General features: G+C 46.6%; 16 non-coding genes across 16 annotated transcripts; 1 reads left to right on the top strand and 15 right to left on the bottom strand.

The window, feature by feature from the left end:
* Nucleotides 1-2,323: 2,323 nt before the first annotated feature.
* Nucleotides 2,324-2,415, bottom strand: Mir667 (microRNA 667). Its single transcript, NR_030426.1, has one exon. It is a non-coding gene; the product is annotated as a microRNA 667 (primary transcript).
* A 1,189-nt stretch (nucleotides 2,416-3,604) lies between these two features.
* Mir495 (microRNA 495) lies at nucleotides 3,605-3,667 on the bottom strand. Its single transcript, NR_030446.1, has one exon. It is a non-coding gene; the product is annotated as a microRNA 495 (primary transcript).
* A 1,420-nt stretch (nucleotides 3,668-5,087) lies between these two features.
* On the bottom strand, nucleotides 5,088-5,163 carry Mir543 (microRNA 543). Its single transcript, NR_030261.1, has one exon. It is a non-coding gene; the product is annotated as a microRNA 543 (primary transcript).
* Nucleotides 5,164-5,237: 74 nt separating this feature from the next.
* On the bottom strand, nucleotides 5,238-5,336 carry Mir666 (microRNA 666). The gene has a single exon (NR_030435.1). It is a non-coding gene; the product is annotated as a microRNA 666 (primary transcript).
* Nucleotides 5,337-6,629: 1,293 nt separating this feature from the next.
* Nucleotides 6,630-6,750, bottom strand: Mir1193 (microRNA 1193). Its single transcript, NR_035424.1, has one exon. It is a non-coding gene; the product is annotated as a microRNA 1193 (primary transcript).
* A 20-nt stretch (nucleotides 6,751-6,770) lies between these two features.
* On the bottom strand, nucleotides 6,771-6,844 carry Mir679 (microRNA 679). The gene has a single exon (NR_030445.1). It is a non-coding gene; the product is annotated as a microRNA 679 (primary transcript).
* Nucleotides 6,845-7,018: 174 nt separating this feature from the next.
* Nucleotides 7,019-7,103, bottom strand: Mir494 (microRNA 494). The gene has a single exon (NR_030269.1). It is a non-coding gene; the product is annotated as a microRNA 494 (primary transcript).
* A 1,740-nt stretch (nucleotides 7,104-8,843) lies between these two features.
* Mir329 (microRNA 329) lies at nucleotides 8,844-8,940 on the bottom strand. Its single transcript, NR_029762.1, has one exon. It is a non-coding gene; the product is annotated as a microRNA 329 (primary transcript).
* A 590-nt stretch (nucleotides 8,941-9,530) lies between these two features.
* Mir758 (microRNA 758) lies at nucleotides 9,531-9,611 on the bottom strand. Its single transcript, NR_030421.1, has one exon. It is a non-coding gene; the product is annotated as a microRNA 758 (primary transcript).
* Nucleotides 9,612-9,827: 216 nt separating this feature from the next.
* Mir323 (microRNA 323) lies at nucleotides 9,828-9,913 on the bottom strand. Its single transcript, NR_029757.1, has one exon. It is a non-coding gene; the product is annotated as a microRNA 323 (primary transcript).
* A 71-nt stretch (nucleotides 9,914-9,984) lies between these two features.
* Mir1197 (microRNA 1197) lies at nucleotides 9,985-10,104 on the bottom strand. The gene has a single exon (NR_035429.1). It is a non-coding gene; the product is annotated as a microRNA 1197 (primary transcript).
* Nucleotides 10,105-10,557: 453 nt separating this feature from the next.
* On the bottom strand, nucleotides 10,558-10,618 carry Mir380 (microRNA 380). The gene has a single exon (NR_029881.1). It is a non-coding gene; the product is annotated as a microRNA 380 (primary transcript).
* A 1,102-nt stretch (nucleotides 10,619-11,720) lies between these two features.
* On the bottom strand, nucleotides 11,721-11,783 carry Mir299a (microRNA 299a). The gene has a single exon (NR_029650.1). It is a non-coding gene; the product is annotated as a microRNA 299a (primary transcript).
* Nucleotides 11,728-11,776, top strand: Mir299b (microRNA 299b). Its single transcript, NR_049185.1, has one exon. It is a non-coding gene; the product is annotated as a microRNA 299b (primary transcript).
* Nucleotides 11,784-12,164: 381 nt separating the features above from the next.
* On the bottom strand, nucleotides 12,165-12,246 carry Mir411 (microRNA 411). Its single transcript, NR_029916.1, has one exon. It is a non-coding gene; the product is annotated as a microRNA 411 (primary transcript).
* A 1,049-nt stretch (nucleotides 12,247-13,295) lies between these two features.
* On the bottom strand, nucleotides 13,296-13,361 carry Mir379 (microRNA 379). The gene has a single exon (NR_029880.1). It is a non-coding gene; the product is annotated as a microRNA 379 (primary transcript).
* Between the last annotated feature and the right edge of the window lie 5,937 nt (nucleotides 13,362-19,298).

The raw sequence follows: 19,298 nt of genomic DNA, 5'->3' as shown, positions 1-19,298 counted from the left end.
TTTGAATATCAGAAAGTGAGCGACAGAAGTGTATCTAGAGCCCACCGTACAGTTAAACATAGCCCTGGTTGTCACACAGCCTAGTAGGGAGTTACTGTAAACCCCCACCCCCTCTTAGAGAGTTTATGACAAGAAATCTGTTCCCTTGTGATTTCCAAAACCAGTTCCACACCCATACAGCCCATCCTGGGTACCCTTGGGAGAGATGTCATCAAGGTGGCTGCTGGGGCATCCACGTAGGTGCCACGGAGCACTGGAGACATCAAGGAAGTTTTCTAGGAAATGGGCTAAGTCCAGAAGGCTCCAACACACAGGCTCAATGCATTAGTGTGACACTGTTGGGGATAGGTATAAAAGACACCTTGAGACATGGCTAAGCAGGACATTCATGACTTACTATCACCACACTACCAGGTCCTTACAAGATTAGCTCAAGTTCCTGTCCAATCTTTTTTGAGTACATCAGACACAGAGGCATACCAGTACCGACACTATAAATCTTTGGTTAAAAAAAAAAAAAAAAAAAAAAGCAAAGAAGGACTGAAAACCCCAACTCAGCTAATTAACTCCAACATCTTCGTCATCTTAGCCTTGAGGCCGAAGACAAGTAGGCCAGGTGATAGTCCCCACACATAGAACATATGCTCTGTGACCAGCCCTCCCATATATGTCCAAATAGTGGTGCTGTCATGGGTCATGTTTTAATAAAGTAGGAACTGGCCAGAGAGTTTCATAAAGCTGGGTAACCAAAGACAAGAGGACCCAAGGATGCTGAGGCCTCGCCCCAAAGAGCCAAGGCCCCTCCTTGTATCTACAGCTTGTTAAAGCAGAAAACCTCACAAACACCTTCAAGTGCATGGATAGGTCACTTACCAGTGGGCTACACCTGCTTCCTTTCATAGTGCCCTATGAGGCCAGGAGACCCTAGAAAGAAGCAGGACAGAATTCGTTAGGGGATCTGATAGCTGGTTACGGGAGCAAATGTGTTCATCTGTCCTGACCCTAGGAGCAGCAACGGCAAATGTAGCTGTGTGTGAACTGGGTCTGCTCTTTAGGAACAATGTCCAGCTACGTTTAGGTTCATGTGTGTGTGTGTGTGTGTGTGTGTGTGTGTGTGTGTGTGTGTGTGCGCGCGCGTGTGGTGGTGCCAGTATGCTTGCTTTGCCTATGTGTAGAGGTAGGAGATCAAGGTCTGTTGCCTTCTGTAGTCTCACTATCCATGCGTGCATGTGTATGCATGTGGGCACACCCAAGGAGGCAAGAAGAATACATCCCTAAAGCTAAACTTGTAGCCATCCAGTCTAGGTGCTGGGAACTGAACTATGGTCCTCTGCAAGAGCAACAGTTTTGAGCTGGTTATGGTAACATACCTTTGATGCCAGCGTTTGGAAGGCAGAGGCAAGCAGGAGTTCAAAGTCAGCCTCAGCTACCTAAGAAATTCAAAGGTATCCTGGGTTACAATGAAAACTTGCTACAAAAAAAATGTTATCGAAAATTGTTATATTAAATGAGTTATACAAAAAAATCAATATGGGTGCCACATATTCATAGAGATTCCCACCTTCATCTTGCTCTCATCATTTTTCATTTGATATTTGAGCTTGTCCGTTTGGTTAGATCCAGGCGAACCTGGGAAGGGCAGAGTATATTCTTTAAAATTCTCAAAATCTGAAATGCAGGCTAGACATGTTTTTGCTCAAATCTGTCAATCAATTAAGAAGGAAGCGATGTGATAGAAACTAGATTTTTATGTACAGATTTGCCTTGGGAAATTGGATTATAGGATGATTCATTCAATAAACTCTCAAGTCTCAAAATAAGAAAATAAATAAACAAAAGCACTTGCCATCTGGCCAGACATCTGCTCACATACCATCAGCAAGGGGCTGATGCCCACATCGTGTTCCTGAACCTGACACCGGGTACAGAGAGCCCTTCAAGGAGGGATTTTGTGCTCAAAAAGAGGTCAGCGTTTAATATCTTCCACGAACAAACACCATGATGTGGACACTGTCCCTTGGGGCCTCTTGGAACAGCTGCGGCAATCCTGCCCAGGCTTCTCCTGTGAAAAAGACAGCTGGTGAGGTATTGTGCCCAGAGAATATTCTACCCTCAAAGATGGAAGGCTCCCTCTGGGCCTATACGTACCTGGGATGTAGGGGTGAATAGCAGCCCTTAGAAGCCTGCCAATAAAGCACAAAGCTAAATGTGAAATGGAACTGAACAAGTCCGGTTACCTTGGGATGACCACCAGAGGCATTTCTGTCCAGGTGTCCTTTGCATTCCTTGGATGAATCCAAGACAAACTCCCCTCCAGAAGTTTGTGGGCCTAGGGGCCTTGGGCTGGGTGGCAGGTGTCACAGATATAATGTATGGCGTGCTCACTGCTCCACCAGCACCGAGGCCAGTACCCACTAGATGGAAAGGGATTTTCAACCTAAGAAAATGGGTTGACCATGCTTGTTCCATGCCCCTTAGCCTTTCTCCATGGGTATAAAGGGAGAGTTGCTGCTTTTCCAAAGGTGTTTCCATCTTTTATAGGCAGAAGCCAAAACACAGGTACAGCCACAGCCCAAGGGCATCACTGAGCCAGTAGAAACTAAGAGCTAAGTGTGTGGCTAATCCTGGTACCTCTTAGATGGAGTTTGCACTGGGTTTTGATGCGCTATGGTTGTTGAGCCACGTAAGTATAAACAAAGCTTTTATTCCAACTTGAGCAAAGAAAGAAATAGCTAGTATCCTAGCAAAGGGTTGCCTAAGAGTGATCCCATATCTTGTACTGGCTCAGCTTCGGAAACCCTCCAGGGGAGATGGATGGATGAGGTGTTCTCATACTCTCTGGATTGTATCCTCCCTCCCACTCTCACAAGAGAGCCACCAAAGGGCCCTGCTCAAACAACCACACTCAAAGGCAATTTTGATGCCATGAGGAGGCTACCAGAGAATGTTAGCCATAAAGAGAAGTTCACTAGGGAAAAGGGGTCTGAAGTGCCGCCTTACATCTACCACTCCAGAGGGCAGGGGTACCAGTATCAGAGATAAGAGACAGGCAGCAGTGGCTGATGACAGCTTGCTGTTCCCTGGTCCCAATCGTAGCCAGCACCCACCAGTCCTCAAGGCCTTGCTAATGGCATCAAAGAGCACAGCCCGTAGACATGGCAGGATGCTGGTAAAGAGCTGATCTGGGGCCCAGGCTTTTCTAGAGTCATAGTGTTATGTGACACTCACCAACTGACATATCTTGGTAAAGACACCTGCAGCTGACATCTAGACACATGTCTCCAGAAGGAATTGGTGGTTTGGCTTGTATTGGCTGTTTGATTAAATTGCTATTGTTTGGATTTTATAATTTTCTGGGCTTCTCTTATCTGAACTCCATCCTACAACAGAGCCTAAAAGTGCGCTTCCTGGTTTCCCTTACTGACTGTGCCTGTCCCAGGAGGTGGGCATTCTGGACCTAACAATGCACAGAGCCAAGAGGGGCAGGTGAAATTGTGCTTCTTTGAGGTAAATGCCCCTGTGCACATGGTGACCCAAACCCCCTGGCCTCCCGTCCTCCCTCTGGTCCATGGGGAGCTCTCCAAGGTGAGATTTGATATCGAAAAAGAAGTGCACCATGTTTGTTTCGTCACAAATAAAAGCGAAAAATAACATGGGCAACTTCTTTTCAGGTACCACGGCTGAGCTCTTGCTTGTTCCAGCAGTGTGCCTGAGTGTGAAGGGATGCTGAGGGACAGGCGGAAGGAAGGGATGGTGGGTGAGGCAGATACTTGGCCGGGAGGGGGACAGGGATGGGGGTCCTGAGGCAAGGGGAGTGGCTCAGTACTCATCACTGCCATAGCAATCCAGCCCAAACCCCCTCTACCTCAGGATCTCAGGAAGACCTGGGACGAAGACTGAAGATTCTGAGATGTTGCCTACCATCCTTGCCAGTCATTCTGAAGTGTCACTCGGGGGAAATGGGATGGTGCCAAACTCCAAGACAGAATCTCCTCTCTCAGTTCCAGGATCCTCTTCTGAAGCTGAGAAAAAAAAAAAAAGTCAAAGAACTAGGTGGCAAAATCCAGGGCAGCCTAAACCAGCTGTGTGAGTGCCTGGATGATGCCCTCTGAGGTCCCCCCTCTCCCGCACCCAGAAGTGACTTACGATGTAGACAAATACAACAAAGAGCTCACAGGGTACTGGGAAGCAGAAGAACAGGTTGAAATGGGAGGCTCCAGGATTCTGAGCGTGTGAGATGTCTGGGGATGCAATGTCCGTTCATCATCTTGCGGCTGTCCTGAACGGGACATATGACCGACCCTTCCCTGAAAACAAAACGCATTGATTAGTGTGTGTTACCGTTACTGGAAGGTTACAACACTACAGCAATATATCTGAACCACAAAGGAAAGTGACTTGGTACCAACTACCTACCTTAGACTGGACAATGGGAATAATGAGCAAGAGAACATACCATCCAAAGAATGCCAGTTACACTCATTGACAGGCCACTCAACAAGGAGCCATCCATTCCTCTCATAGTAAGGAAAGGCCCACCTCAAGCTGACTTACACACAAAGGAGGCATCCAGGCTAATATAACTTAAAGGTACAGTGACGTGTTGAGCTTCAAGGAGTGTCGGATGCAGGTCCCAGATTGTACTGTTACTCAAATGTCCCATGGTTCCTCTGGGACAGGCACTTCCCCCTCTGTCTAAACAGCCCTGGGTACTGTCCTCTTGAATTCTAGCTGGCCTTCAAACTCAGGGAACAGTGAGATCCACTCAGACATCTCTCACAGAAATGAAGACTCATTCCCCTCCCAGAAGTCTCAGCAAACATCTCCCTGTGGGCTAAGGTCTCATCTAGGAATCAATAATGTCTGGTCAACTGGTTCCTTTGACACTGTGTTGTGGAGGAGGGAGGAGGGAGCAGGAGCCAACCAACCCAAACCCATTCTCATTAAGAAAGGTCAGAGGACCATTCAAGAAGGGAGATAAACTCACACAACCCAGGCTCACTACATAGACTACTTTCCTAGACTAACATGGCTTCCCTGAAGTCAGTAAGTAGTTGAACCCCCGAAGTCTTCAACGTAGAATAGGATGCTGAAAAAGAAGTGCACCGCGAATGTTTCGTCACATATAAAGCGAAAAACACGCGGGCAACTTCTCATTAAGCACCGTACGTCAGCAGCATGGAACCCTGTGTACCACTTGTGTACCGCTGTCGTCACTTCCTGTGGCTTGAGTACCGCTGTCGTCACTTCCTGTGCGTGAGCAGGCGATCACGCTGCAGCCCCGCTGTACCTAGGGGGCTCTCACAGCTGTGCCCGCTCCACGCAGGCAGAATCAGGATCTTGTAGACAGGCTTTGGATTGGTCATCCTTTGGGGAGGTCTTTGGAGTCTCCTCAAACATCAGAGAATGATATAATAATCCTGACTTTGCTTCCCAAAGTCCAGCTCTGGATCCGTGACAAGAGAGGAGGTGGGTCCCGTGACCTCTCAGTCGAGGTCACCACCCATCTGCTAGAGGGGAGGACATCAACCTATGTTCCACGGTGGAGGCCCTGATGCAAGGAGGTTATCATGAAATGGGAAACAAAAAGATATCTGAGCCTTTGTCAGAACGAGACAATGTCTCCTGGACAAAAATATATGTAAGTGGCATGTGGTGTTCTGAGAACAGATTCTGTTGACCCTCCACTTGCTGGGAAATGGAACATTGAGATTAAAAAAAAAAAAGAACATGAATAAAGATAGACTTCTTAGGTGTTCCAGGTAGATAGTTGGTTGCCTATGCTTGTACACATGTTCTCTCCCTCATGACATGGCTACAGGGCACCTCCCCACCCTTCATTGGCTTGACCAATGAAACATGAGCAGAATCACAGTAGTTCCTAATCTCAGTCGGAGAGTTCCTACTTACTTTCTATGTCTCTGCCATGGCTGCAAGAACCACTTGCCAGGAGCCTGGAGGAGGGGCAAGGAAGCCACCTTCACCCCCAGGGTAGCAATACATCAGGAGGTCGTCCTAGGTATGGAAGGCATACTCAGCATTAGTAAAGAAGGACACACATGAAAATATAATATATTCTTTCAGACAGAACACCATGACATACCTTTTCCATTGATGAGGACTCTGGTGTCCTTCCCTAAGGAGATGTCATATCTGAAATACATCTCCTAGTCAGGTACTTGTGCTGGGAAGCAGCCAATGATTTGAATCCTCAGAAGACAAGCAAAATTGAACAGACATGGAGATGAGCAAGAACAACGAAGCCTATGCCATAAGTGACAGATGTGGGCTTGATGCTGGGCTAGAGAGACCTGTCACTCACCCACCAGGAGAAATGTGCCCCAGCTTGGGATATAGCTTCACATTCAGGGGATCCTCCAGGATGGCGTTGTTTACTGCAAAGATACAGGATCATAAAATGAAAGTCACGCCCATGGTAGCCCCCCCCCAACACACACACACACACACACACACACACTCTCTCTCTTGAACACATATATGTACACACACAAGCAGAAAAAGGATCCCCCTTAAAAGCTAACTCTGCTTGAAATATTTTAGTTTCACGCTGGCCTCAACCCCACCAACATCTTCTTCATAGCTGCCGTGTGCACCAAGGTGTCTTCCCACAGATGGTCTGGGTGTTGGTGGATAGTAAAACGGGTGACCTACAGCATAAATGAAGTGTACGTCACCGGTCTACCATCCACACAGCTACCCCGAGAACAGTGGGCATCATTGTCCCTTCAGTCACGATGCTGGCACGTCCTTATAGCTACTGTGAGGAGGACCTTGCTGAAAAGCCATCACACACCAAGAGTCACCTCACAGTCCAAAGCCATAGGGAGTAGCCTCAGGCCACCACGGGGACCCTGTCCCTTCTTCAAATGACTTTCCTTCCAGGGCTGAGTCCTGATGCCATACTCCCATGTCCCATGTCCCAGAGTCCAGGGAACAGCAGTCCAGGTCCCTTCCCTGAAGGCGTCATCAGGGACAGGGAGTGCCCCCAGGGTGGGATTTGATACTAAAAAAGAGGTTTCCCGTGTATGTTTCATCATAAATAAAGAGAAGACAACACGGACAACCTCTCCTTCAAGTATCAATTAGCACTGGTCAGAAAGCAAACAAAGGCAGCTGGAAAGTGCCAGGTGCCTTGTCAGAAGTGTCTGCTTCTGTGGGCCCTGGAGAGCAACCAAAACCCCTGTGCAATTTGACAGTCCACAGAATTGCCTGAGACTATTTACCAACAACACAGACCACCTGCATTCCTTATCTCTCCAGGTTTAGGGGGGGTCACTGAAGGGAACCAGGGACCCCAGAAATTGTGCCTCAGGAGATAACAGGGGAATAGTAGCTCTCAACTTCAACAAGTACAGTACATTGGGGGTGTTCAGGAATGAGCCTCGGATTCTGGTTCCAAGAGGTAGGTGGGTGATGAGAAGCGACCCAGCCCTCTGGTTGTGAGTCTGGGTAGTTTCCAGGGAAGGTAAGATTCTAAAAGCAGACACATTATAAAGTTAGTAGGAAGGTAAATGTGTGCCAGCACATGTGGTAGTATAAAGAAGCAGCAGGCAGGGGCAGGCAGTTCCACCCCCTGGTCGAGTGGTTCTCAACCTTCCTAGTGCTGTGACCCTTTAATATACTTCCTCATGTTGGGTAATCCCCAACTGTAAAATTATTTTCAATGTTACTTCATAACTGTGATTTTGCTACTGTTATAAATCATAATGTAGATATCTGATATGAAATGCCTATGAAAAGGGCTCATGATTTGCAGATGAGAATTGTGTTCTACCTGGAACCCCACAGAAAGCTCTACTGCTGACCACAACCCTGGGTGGAGTTAAGGACTAAGAACAGATTTCACATCTTTTGTTTATTTGTTTGTTTGTTTGGTTGGTTGGTTGGTTTGGTTTTTTTCGAGACAGGGTTTCTCTGTATAGCCCTGGCTGTCCTGGAACTCATTCTGTAGACCAAGCTGGCCTCGAACTCAGAAATCCACCTGCCTCTGCCTCCCAAGTGCTGGGATTAAAGGCGTGCGCCACCACTGCCCCGCTCCAGATTTCATATCTTAAAGCTCACTGGGCAAATGTGTGTGCCAATTTCAGGTTTGCTTTCCTACTGCTAGAACACTGCTGATTCCAAGTCTCTTATTACAAGGATGTGGGTGTGTGTGAATAGCATGGATCTAGGTACCATCTGACACAGTGGGTGTTCTCTACAATAGACAGTCCTATAGCAGGGGTTGGCTGATTAAAAGCCCATCACCGTGCCTCCAAAGCATGCTGGACATGTGTGGGGGTGGCTGTGTCTAACCTGTTAGAAGCAAAGTGGGTGCAACCTACCTGTGATGACCTGGGGTAGAGTTGCCTCGGTGGCTGCCATCTTCCCCAACTTTGGAACACCATATTGGTTGAGAAGTCCTCCTGAGAATGGACAAGATACTGAAGGTTAGAAGCACAGGCAACAGAAATCTGATGTATGGGATGGGTTTTGTCCGTCACTCACTTGTTCATAACTATTAGTGTGTCCTCAGCTGAGGCTGAGGTATGGACCAGAAGGCCTCCATAGTTTGTTCTGATGGGAAGAGAGGTTGACCAAATGTGTTTCAAACACAGAAACCCCTCTTCCACATCCTCAGTTAACAATAACAATGACACCTTCCCAAACTGGACCTTCAGACCTGGCAGGCCTGGGAGGGTTTAGAGGACAAAGGACACCATTCAGAACGATAATCCACTCGCTGGCTTTGTGGAGAACCAGTTATTCCTGTCCCCTGGCTGGATGCTGACAGGACCATCCTTCCCTGAGACTGGGATCTGGACCACGAAGCCTCCAAGATGGGATTTGATACTGAAAAAAAGGTTAGCTGGGTGTGTTTCATTCTCATCAAAGAAACAGAGACCCAGAAAACCTCTCTTCCGGTACCAGAAGCGAACACTGACAAGACTACCTCGGTAATTCCCCAACGTGACCTTCAGACCTGGCAGGCCTGTTGAATGCAGGGTTGCACACTGGATGTTAGTCAAAGTGCTCAAGCAAGCCATTAGTTGATATATATCTGACAGCCATCCCATCACATGCCCCAGTACAGCAGACCTCCATGGCATGATCCTGAAGTTATGTCACAACCAGAGAGCAGTGGCGCAGTAGAGACTGGCTATAGGACTTACCACCATTTTGGGTAACCACAGAAAGGCACAGATGCCCCCAAACCAAAGATGATTCCTCCCACAGATTTAGCATGCAAGTGTGCTAAGGTGACCTGCGACCTGTGCCATATATAAATGGCATACACACACCCTGGTCATGTCTGACAACATGGTACGTTTCTTGAACTTGGATGGCCCCATATCAAGGAAGGGATCCAAGTATAGGACAGCATTGGAAGCCCATCCAATACTACCATAACAGGCACATATGTTGCAAGTACTGAGGATGCTGTCTCCAAGTCTAACAGCGTACAGCTGGCTTATTGCCTCTGTCCCCAAAAGTTGAGATCTCTTCCAGGAAGTTCTCCAAGGGAAGGTTAGATACTGAGGGTTAGTGGACCAGGTCACAAACGGCACAAATATAGCGTGTGCTCTCTGGTCAACCACCTCACGCACCCACACGTGTATCACATGTCGATGCCACTTTCCTGGTCTGCAAGTCACCCTGCCCACGAAGCTGCCAAGCCAGAGAAATTTGCTGAGAAGAAGGCTGCCACACAAGAGTTATTGTCAGACACAAGAAAAGACAAACCCGCTGGCTGGGTTGCGCTAGCACACACATTTAGTGTCCCCACCCCACAGCTGGTGTTAGCTCCAGGAAAGCTCGCAAGGCGGGATTAGATACCGCAAAGAGGTCGACCGTGTAATGTGCGCCATAAATGAAGCGAACGCGCCACGGACCACCTCTCTCCAAGTACCAAGCAGCAGCAGTAGGAAGACCGGGACACTGGCTCTTCCTCAAAGCAGATGTCACCTCCTGGAAGTCTTCCAAGGCGAGATGTGATATTGAGAAGAAGTAGACCATGTGTCCTACGTCATAAATAAAGCGTACACACCATGGTCAACCGCATCTTCAAATACCTTGAGGTAACGCTGGCTGATTCCAGCTCACTTTACTTAATTTGGTGTTACCTCCAAAATGCCTTCTCAATGAGTGTCACAAACTACCAGCAATCGGCATGTGTGGCAATGGCCACAAACTCATGTTTAATGCCACTATGACTTCCAGGATGCCCTGTAAGGCTGGGCTGGGTGCCAAATATTGGCTTTGGATCAAATGGCCAGAGTCGTAGGTAATGAACATGGCCTGTAGCCAAGCACTGGGTAATCTGTGTTGGATAGGGTCTGCCGCCTGAGCCCTACTCTCAATTGGTATGGCTTTCAGAAAGCCCCTGGTGACCGGCTGATGCAGAGATGTGGTGGACCATGCTGTACATGCTGGAATTAACGCACACACTCGACAGTCTACCATCTCCCCAAGTACTGTGCTGAAGCCAGGACAGGATATCTCCCATGAAGTTGGCTCGGTCTCTGGAAAACCCTCACGAATGACTTTGATAACGAGAAGATGTGGACCATACTACATACGACACAGAAGTAGCGCATGTTCTATGGTCAACCATCTTTTCAGGTACCATGGAGAGAGGGTGGTGCAGGAGCTGGCTTCTTTCCTCATGATTATCACTTCCAGGAAACCCTAGATGCAATGTTGAAAAGAGACCACCATGCATTGCCTGCTGCAGATGCAGAGAATATAGCAAAGAGAAGTTTGCAAGGACGCGAAGAGAAGACCCCGTAACTAGCACTGTGCCTTTAAGGAAATATTGTTCACAGGAAGCCCCCAAGGCGCATTCACTATTATGGGAAGGTGGACCAAATTAACATGCGCTGTAAGTAAAGCAAGAAGCATGGACAACCTCTACCCCAAGGCATTTGTCCTTCTGCCTTGCCCCCCCACCCCCAAGGTTAATGGGGCCTCTTTGGAAACCTTCAAAGCTGAAGTTGATATTGAAAAGAGTAGGCCAGGTTACAAATGGTGTTAATAATACACATGCAGTTTGCTTGATCCCTCTTCAGGTACCGTGAGGTCATTGCTGATGCAAGAACCAGAGCCCTGTCTCTGAGGCTAGCAGCATCTTCAGCAAGTTCTCCAAGGCTGGGCTGGAGGTAAGAAGAAGTGAGCCAAGAAGCAACTTTGATCTGTAAGCATACATGGAGGAGCCAGGCTGGGTCATCTTCCTCTAGAAGGCTAGACTTGATATGGAAAAAAAGATACTATATACGAAGCATCAGTGGAAACAGGGACTGTGTCTTCATGCATCTGTCTTTGCACTGTATCATGTAGCCCTAGCTGTCCTTCTATGGGCATAATGTCTTGAAGGCATCTGATGATAGCTTTGCAGATGATGAAAACACGCAGCATCCCTTGATGATGAGCATCTGTGGAGCTAATTGCCACTTTTTCAAGTCCTAAGGAGGGAGGGAGCATGCCCAGTTGGGATGTAGGACACCTTCCTGGAGGTTGTCATCATCCTTGAAGAAGCCCTTAAGGGCTGCACTGAAGCTGACAGGAACACCTTGCCACATGAATTAACAGAGAAAGCACACAAAAAGCAGAGGGATGTTTGGCCAAGCAGCCCGATGTAGAGAGCAAGCCAAAACAACGTTTCTTCTCTCACTTCAGGCTTGCTCGAGGATGGTATGGACTGGATGGCTGGGCTGGATACCAAGAAGCGGTTTACCGTCCCACATACATACTCAAAATGTATGTGGGACGGTAAACCATTTCTTCAAGTACCGCGTGACAGCAAGGACAGCTGTAAGAAGGTTCATGTCTGCCAGGTTGCCTCAGGACACCTCTTCAGGGATGGTGTTGAGAAGAAGCAGGTCATGGAGTCTACTAACCAAGAGTCGCCTAGACACCCCTGTCACTGAGGTCACGAAGAGCACTGATCCCAGAAAGCTTTGTGGTCTCCTCCCCAGAGATGGCAAGAGTTCCCAAGGCAGAGCTCAGCAGAGGAAGGGGGAGATTATGTCATTTCCCATCATGCAGGAAAGAACACACGCCATATTGAAAACCATCTCTTCCAGCATCATGGAGAAGCCCTGATGATGAGTCTACTGGCGTCTCCCCGAAGACAGCATCTTCTCCAGGGGCCTCGGGGATGGATTTGATACTGAGGGTTAGTGGACCGTGTTACATACGTCACAGATAAAGCGTACGCTATACGGTCTACTATCTCTCCAAGTACCACACAGAGACGCCGAGGACAAAGGCTGAGGGCACGTCCAGGAAGCCCTCTGGGCCATTGAGCTGGTGGAATCTTGAGTCTGGCTGGGCACAAAGCATGCATCATGCGGCAGGCACACAAAAGCCAAGAGTCTCATCTTCATGTCAGGTTTGACACCAGCAACTCATCCCCAAAATCGGCAGCTCTTCCAAAAGCTCATAAAGGTTGCAGACAAACGATGCTGTGGGGGTTACTACTCCACAAATGCTGCTGAAGTGCCTACCGGGTGCTGAAGGAATGGGCACTCAGGGACAGTAGGCATAAGGGCATGCACGGCAGGGGGCTAATGTGCAGGAGTGGTGCCAAATTAGGAAAGCCAAATATCCTGTACGCAATAAAAAAACAAAGATGACCTGGCTAGTTAAAGCAGGCCAAGCACATGGATCAGGGCATTGGAAGCCCTGCCCTATCTCCTTGTGAGACCAAATCATAACCATAGGAAAAGGGTGCCACCAGAAAAAAAAAGACAATGGCACATCTGTTTCAATCAAAGGCAGTTCCAGGAAGCCTTCTAAGGCATAGTGAACTTTAAAAAAAAAAAAAAAAAAAAAGGTATTATTTGGGTCAACCATCTCCCTAAACTCAAAACTACTATTTCATCCCCACTTGGCACTGCCACTAAAAACCCAACTGAACTGAGGCTGGACTTGAACTTGAGAAGAGGTAGATGTTAGCATTTCCTCAATGCTCAGAGCAGGGTAGATGCTAAACAGGTAGGTCTCCCTTGAGGGAAAATGGGCTCCACAAAGCCTCCAGAGCTGGCTGGTTTGGAGATGTCCCATAGACATCTCATGCATTTCACATGGAAAGACCATGTCTTCGGGTCCTAGGACTCAAGCTCCCAAAAGTCTCCTAGAGGGCTCACTGGGGGCCCAGAAGATGGTGGTCTTGCTGTAGATCAGATATCAGCCATAGCAACTGAAAGTACACGGAGTGGGTGAGGATGAACCGATTCTCTTCCTCGCTGTTGGTAACACCTCCGGGGTGCCCTCCGAGGATGGATTGGATACTGAGAGTTAGTGGACCATGTTACATAGGTCAAAAACATAACGCCTACGTTCCATAGTCTACCATCTCTTCAGGAACCATGGAACGGTGTTGACCCCTAGAAACTTGGGCCTTGTCCCTGAAGCTGGCGTCACTTCCAGAAAGCTTTTCTGAGGCCTGATTTGGCAGTGGGAAGCAGATGTGGTGAACAACACACCCTCCTTGAATGGTTGCACGGTGCTGAAAGAGAGGCGGCACCTCCCCCCTCAGGTAGTACATTACCAGATGAAGGCCACACTAACTCAGAAAAATGAACCACTGTGCTGACTATATTCTAACCATTTTGATCTTAGTCTTGGTCAAACTGAAGGCCAATGGTCAGCTTGTCTCAACAAAGGGGACACCACAATGGCATAGATCACCATGTGAAAGACCTCTAGTTGTGAAAGACCTGCCATGTACCAGATATGTAGACATAAACTCAAGGCTCAGAGGACAAGTACTTCCAAAGTTCATAGTGAGAACCCTCCCCTCTGATGGTACCTTAATGGGTATAAAACTATGAGACTTTATAGTCTCCAGGGAAGCCCAAGGGAGGTTCCTGGGTATGAGCATCTATCAAGGACTTAGAGACCAGTGTCTACTGGGCCACATCCCTGCATGCTACCTCTGAATGGTCCTCAGGTCATCTTCAGTTTATTTCCTGTTTCCAAATGGGTGAGTCAATTCTAAACCCCATGTGGTGTTTTGCTCAGTCCATACTTTCATAATGGCAAGAGCATCATTGCTTATATCATTCTCAAATCAAACAACTGGCTGCCTCTTCCAAAGTTCCGTATTATCCCATCAAGTAGCTGCCTAGCCTGCCCCAACCAGCCTTATGCCATAGACCTATGCCTCTCCTCTAGCCCAATGACTTTCCATGGGTTCCATCTTGACCATGAAACATCTGCAGGGCATGCAGTCAGAGCAAAGAGACACCATGCTATGCCTTCCAGTAGACTCCAACTTAGCAGGGAAAACTCCCATGAAAATGAATTCTAGAGAAGATGGACTTCAAGAGGCAAAGGCTAAAGAGGTCCAAAGGAATAAAAGTGTATTTGCAAGATCTGGGAGACTTCTGCCAAGTTTTGAGGAGAGGAGGATGAAAGAAAGGATACAGAGAGTAAGGGCAGATGAGAGTAAGCAGTGGCCTGAGTAAAGAGAGGAGAAGAGAGGAGAGGAGAGGAGAGGAGAGGAGAGGAGAGGAGAGGAGAGGAGAGGAGAGGAGAGGAGAGGAGAGGAGAGGAGAGGAGAGGAGAGGAGAGGAGAGGAGAGAGGATGGGTGAGAGGAAGGAGGGGGAGGGGAGGGGGGAAGAGAGGGAAGGGGAGGGAGGGGAGGGAAGGGGAGGGGGAGAAGAGAGGGAAGGGGAGGGAGGGGAGGGGAGGAAGAGAGGGAAGGAGAGAGAGGGGAGGGGAGGGGAGTCAGACTGAGACAGAGTGGGGATTGAGGAGCCCATCATGCTGTCCAGAGCATTTCTGTGATGGGGATGAAGCAGGTGGAACCAGAAGTAAGCCTGGTGGAGCACAGGTCATACAAGGCTTTCTAACAATGGTGAAAGTCCTTGAACTTTACCTTGGGACCAAAGGGAAGATACTCCCAGTTGGTAAAGGTCATAGTGAGTTGCATTTTGGTAGCAAGCGCAGGTGCAAAGAGCAAGAGCTCAAGAGGGAAAATGAAAACCAGGTAGCAAAGAAGTCACAGACATGGAGCAGAGAGGACAGGGTTGAGATCCCAGGAGGAAAAACCAGGGTATCCCAGTGTAGGTGTGGGGTGGCAGGTGGTAATTAAGTAAGTGTTCAGAGAAATGCATACATGCACCCACGCGCGCGCGCGCACACACACACACACACACACACACGCACGCACGCACGCACGCACGCACGCACGCACGCACACGCACACGGGGGGGGGGGGGAGACAGAGAGACACAGAGAGACAGAGACACAGAGAGACAGAGACACATAGGGCTGGTGGAGGGGGGCATTTGGGCGGCCGGCTTGCTACAGGCAGTAGAGTCAGGTTGAGATTAACTTCACAGTGGGTGGAGCCTTAGGCACAGGTGAGCGTTCAGAAGAGAGGCTGCTCCCATGCACAGGGGTCCATTTAATGGGAATGGTGGCAGGGAGCCAAATATGTGAGTTCTGCAAAGCTGCCAAGAGGGAAGGGAGCTGAAACAGGTTGTTGAAAGATCTAAGGATGAAGGAACTCACTAGAGTACTGTAAGAAGTGAAGGGTAGTTGACAACAGAATGGAGAAGTGTGTAAGATTCTAGAAGAGATAGAGGGTGGGGTGGAAGCTCAGAGCCCCATGCCATTGGGGTGGGGGAGGCACAAAGTACTCCAAGAAACAAAGGAACAATGGGATGAGGCTGAGGTAGGAAGTCCCTGTTCAGAAAGCATTAGAGGAAAAGTCACCGGCATCTTCCTCTTGTTTTAGGGACAGAAAGTGCATCTATGGTCCTCAGATCTGCAATCCTGTGCTAAGCACAGAGTACACATGCATGCCACAGTGTAAGATGAAAGGAAGAGCGAACGCCAAATGACGAAGCCAGATTCTCAAGAGTGCCTGGAGAGCTGAGCTTTCTGCCTATAGCCCTACACCCTTGAGCCAGCTTGGTCTGAAACATCTCCATCCAGTCTGGCTTTTCTCATCTCCCTGGCTCAGGCTCTCATCCATCTCTCTTCTTCTGTTCCCCCAGGTACTCCCCTCCCCTAAGAATCCACTTTGACACATGGTCACAGGCTTGAGCTTTGCCCTCATGTGCAGATTCTCAGTCTCTGTAGATTCTCAACACGCGATTACACATGTCTAACTAATGCCAAAGTGGCTGGCTCCGTTCTCCCATCTTTCAGCATACAATGTAGATGACTAAGAAATGTGAGAGATGGACAAGAAATCAGGACGTTTGCAAGGGCAGCACAGGATCTAGACTAGAAACAGAAAGGAGGAGGCCCAGTCCCTGCAATAGGGCCAAGCCTCAGAAGGCAGAGAACCATTCATTCACATCTCCCCAAAAGCAGTCACAGGGGTGAAGAAAGGCAAGTGGAAAAGCAAAGCCCCATAGGACCCCATCATGGAGAGACACGATGGGCGGGAGGATAGCACTGGATCATCATTCCACATGGGAACCAGTCAGACTGACTACATTTTTAAAACTAGGGGGAAGTATGGTTTTGAAGATGTCGAACTATAAGCCCACATAGACTCTGGAAGTTGGCTGAATGCTTTCCAAATCAGCAGAGCAAAAGAAACTAAAAATGTGGTTTCGGCGGTATAACAAAAGATAGCAGACAAAGGGAAGGAAGCAGAATTTAAAAAAACAAAAAAACAAAAAAACAAAAACAAAAAAACACAACCTCAAACATGACACTCAAAGAAAAAATGTAAATGGGCTATACACCCTCAAAGAGAAAGGATTTTTCAATTTGGGTCAAAAGTCTCAAATCTAAACTATATGTTGTCAATTTAAGACAGATTATAAATAAACTTTAAAAACTGCAAAGCTAAGAGATGGCCCAGAAAAAAAAGGAAAGGCCTCAATTTTCCTGCATTCAATTCTGAGGCAGCCCACACAGCATGCATCTCAAACACTAGGCAATTTAGACAGCAGTTGACAGCCAGATGCCACTCTCTTCTGAGGACACCTTGGCTTGCCATACACAGCAATGGGCTCAGTTCGCTTGTGCAGTTGATAAAATACTGAAACACAGAGGTTTTCCCAAAGGCTTGAGCAATTGACTCCCTTTACACTGAGAAGAGTGACCAGCCCCCAGCCCCCAAGGACATGCCCACCTCCAACCAAAACAGGGTAGCTTTAACTTGGTCTCTTTCAGTTATTACACTGTTGGAGTAACATTTGGTTCAAATAAAGAGTTTAGCTGTACTTGTAAATGGTTACTTAATCATATTTTGCTTTTTTTAAAAAATAAATTAGTGGAAATGGAGAAATAAAAGGGTTGACAACTGCTGAGAACACCCGTCTTGTAATTTATATGAAATAGATAATTTCAAAAGTTACTGGGTGGATTCAAAATCAGTTTTTGAAACATAATGAAGCAGCATCCTGAGACACCAGAGTGTGTTTGTGGGTTTTGTGAGAGCGAGTCCCGAGAACAAATAACATGTAGACTTCATTAGATGCTTCCAGAAGAAATTATAGAAAAAAAAGTCACCTGACTTGGAGATGAAAGGACCAAGTAAAATGTGCATCTGCAGTTCCATGTGAGGCTGAGACATGGTAAGGAAGACCCCGTTCAGGATGGAGGGGCAGTCCATGAGGGCAACACAGCATTGGCGAGAATCAGACAAGGAAACAGAAGACATCAAAACACGGAAAATGAAAGACCAAATGGTAAACAGACCTCGAATCTAGAGTCAGTGTCATATTTAACCGAAACTAAGAAATAAAGAGTGTTTATTTTATCAGTATTGGGTTTTACCACTGCAAGTGCTACACGATATAATATAAAATGTTGCAAACTCCTAGATTAAGATTAAAATGATAGTTATTTATAAATGTCAAATATATTCTAAGAAAATCCAAAAGGAACAAGATTCGATTTCTTTACATCAAAACCCGGAACCTATAAAGAAGTAGACATCTTGCTTTAAAGGCCCATGAAACATTTACAGAACTGATTATATTGTACTTTAGAAAGGCATCAACGAATTCCCCACCCCCAGAATAGAATTTATGCGCACATTCTCTAGTCACAGTAAAATATAATCGAGTTTGAACAGAGGGCATCAAAGACACAACCCAAATAAAGCAGAAGTGAGATCGAAAGTGAGTGATAATGTTCACATTTCATTGAGGTAACCATCTAAGAACAACAACAAAACAACAACAACAACAATCATAATTACAGATGTTCAAAATTACCAAGAAGACTACACATTGAATCATAGGACGCGAAGTCAAATTTGAATCGAGAGGCAAATTCATACCATGACATAATTTCAATCATCAAAGAAGAACAACAATTGGCGATACTTAGACAGACCGAGCAAACATGAGGGAGGCAGAAGGCAGGAAACATAAAGATAAAGTCAGATATCAGTGAACATGCTCACACAAAATGCTAAGTTGAGAAATTATTCCAAGAACTGAATTTTCAAAGAAAAAAAAGTACAGACTTTCCGTTAGATCATGTATTAAAGAGATAAAGTTTGTATATATAAAATAAAGAGGTGATGTAAGCACAGAAATGAAAAATTTCATTACAACATACCATTACTTATAAGTCGATACCAACAGTGTTTTATTCTCAAGCTGTGTTATCCCTGATTAGTAATACCAAAAGGGAGTTATCGGGAGGTTACTGTGTCTGACACAGGATGGCATACTTTATGTCTTTATCTTCTCAGTGGCCCTCCATAGCTTCTCACTTTAACCTCGGGCAACTGAGGAAACTAAGCAAAGGAAAGAGACAGTGTTTCCAAGAGTCCCATGAGAAAAGATTTAAGTTCAATATATCTAAAGATTTAACTACGCCAATATATTAGAAAAAGAGGCAGAACTGTTAAAGAAACAGAGAATTAAAAGATTCCAGTAAATACAAGACACAGAAGCATTGTGAAAGACTTCCGAGGAGGTAAACGTTAGCAAATTCAAGTTTTCATGGAACTTCCATTCAAATTATATATATATATATATATATATATTTACATGGTACAGAATATAGAAAAAGATGAAGTGACACCTAATTCATTTACAAAGCCAACATAACTTTGACACTGAAAGCTGACAACACACACACATTTGAAAACTCCTGAGTTAAACTCTTGGGAAGTGAATCTTATTAAAAGAACAACACACCACAATCGAATAGAATTTAACCCCAACACACTTCAAAGTTATGAAACATTATTAACATTCATTGTACTGACAGAGAGAAACAACAGAGACATCTCTCAGACATAAAAAAAAAGAAAAACATTTCAGAGAATACTAAATCCATTCCTGAATCATATGAACTAGAAGTC

Source organism: Mus musculus, chromosome 12 (assembly GCF_000001635.26).
Source record: "Mus musculus strain C57BL/6J chromosome 12, GRCm38.p6 C57BL/6J".
Classification (NCBI taxonomy): Eukaryota; Metazoa; Chordata; class Mammalia; order Rodentia; family Muridae; genus Mus; species Mus musculus.
Note: the sequence above shows the minus strand (reverse complement) of the source record. Positions and strands in the feature narration are given on the sequence as shown.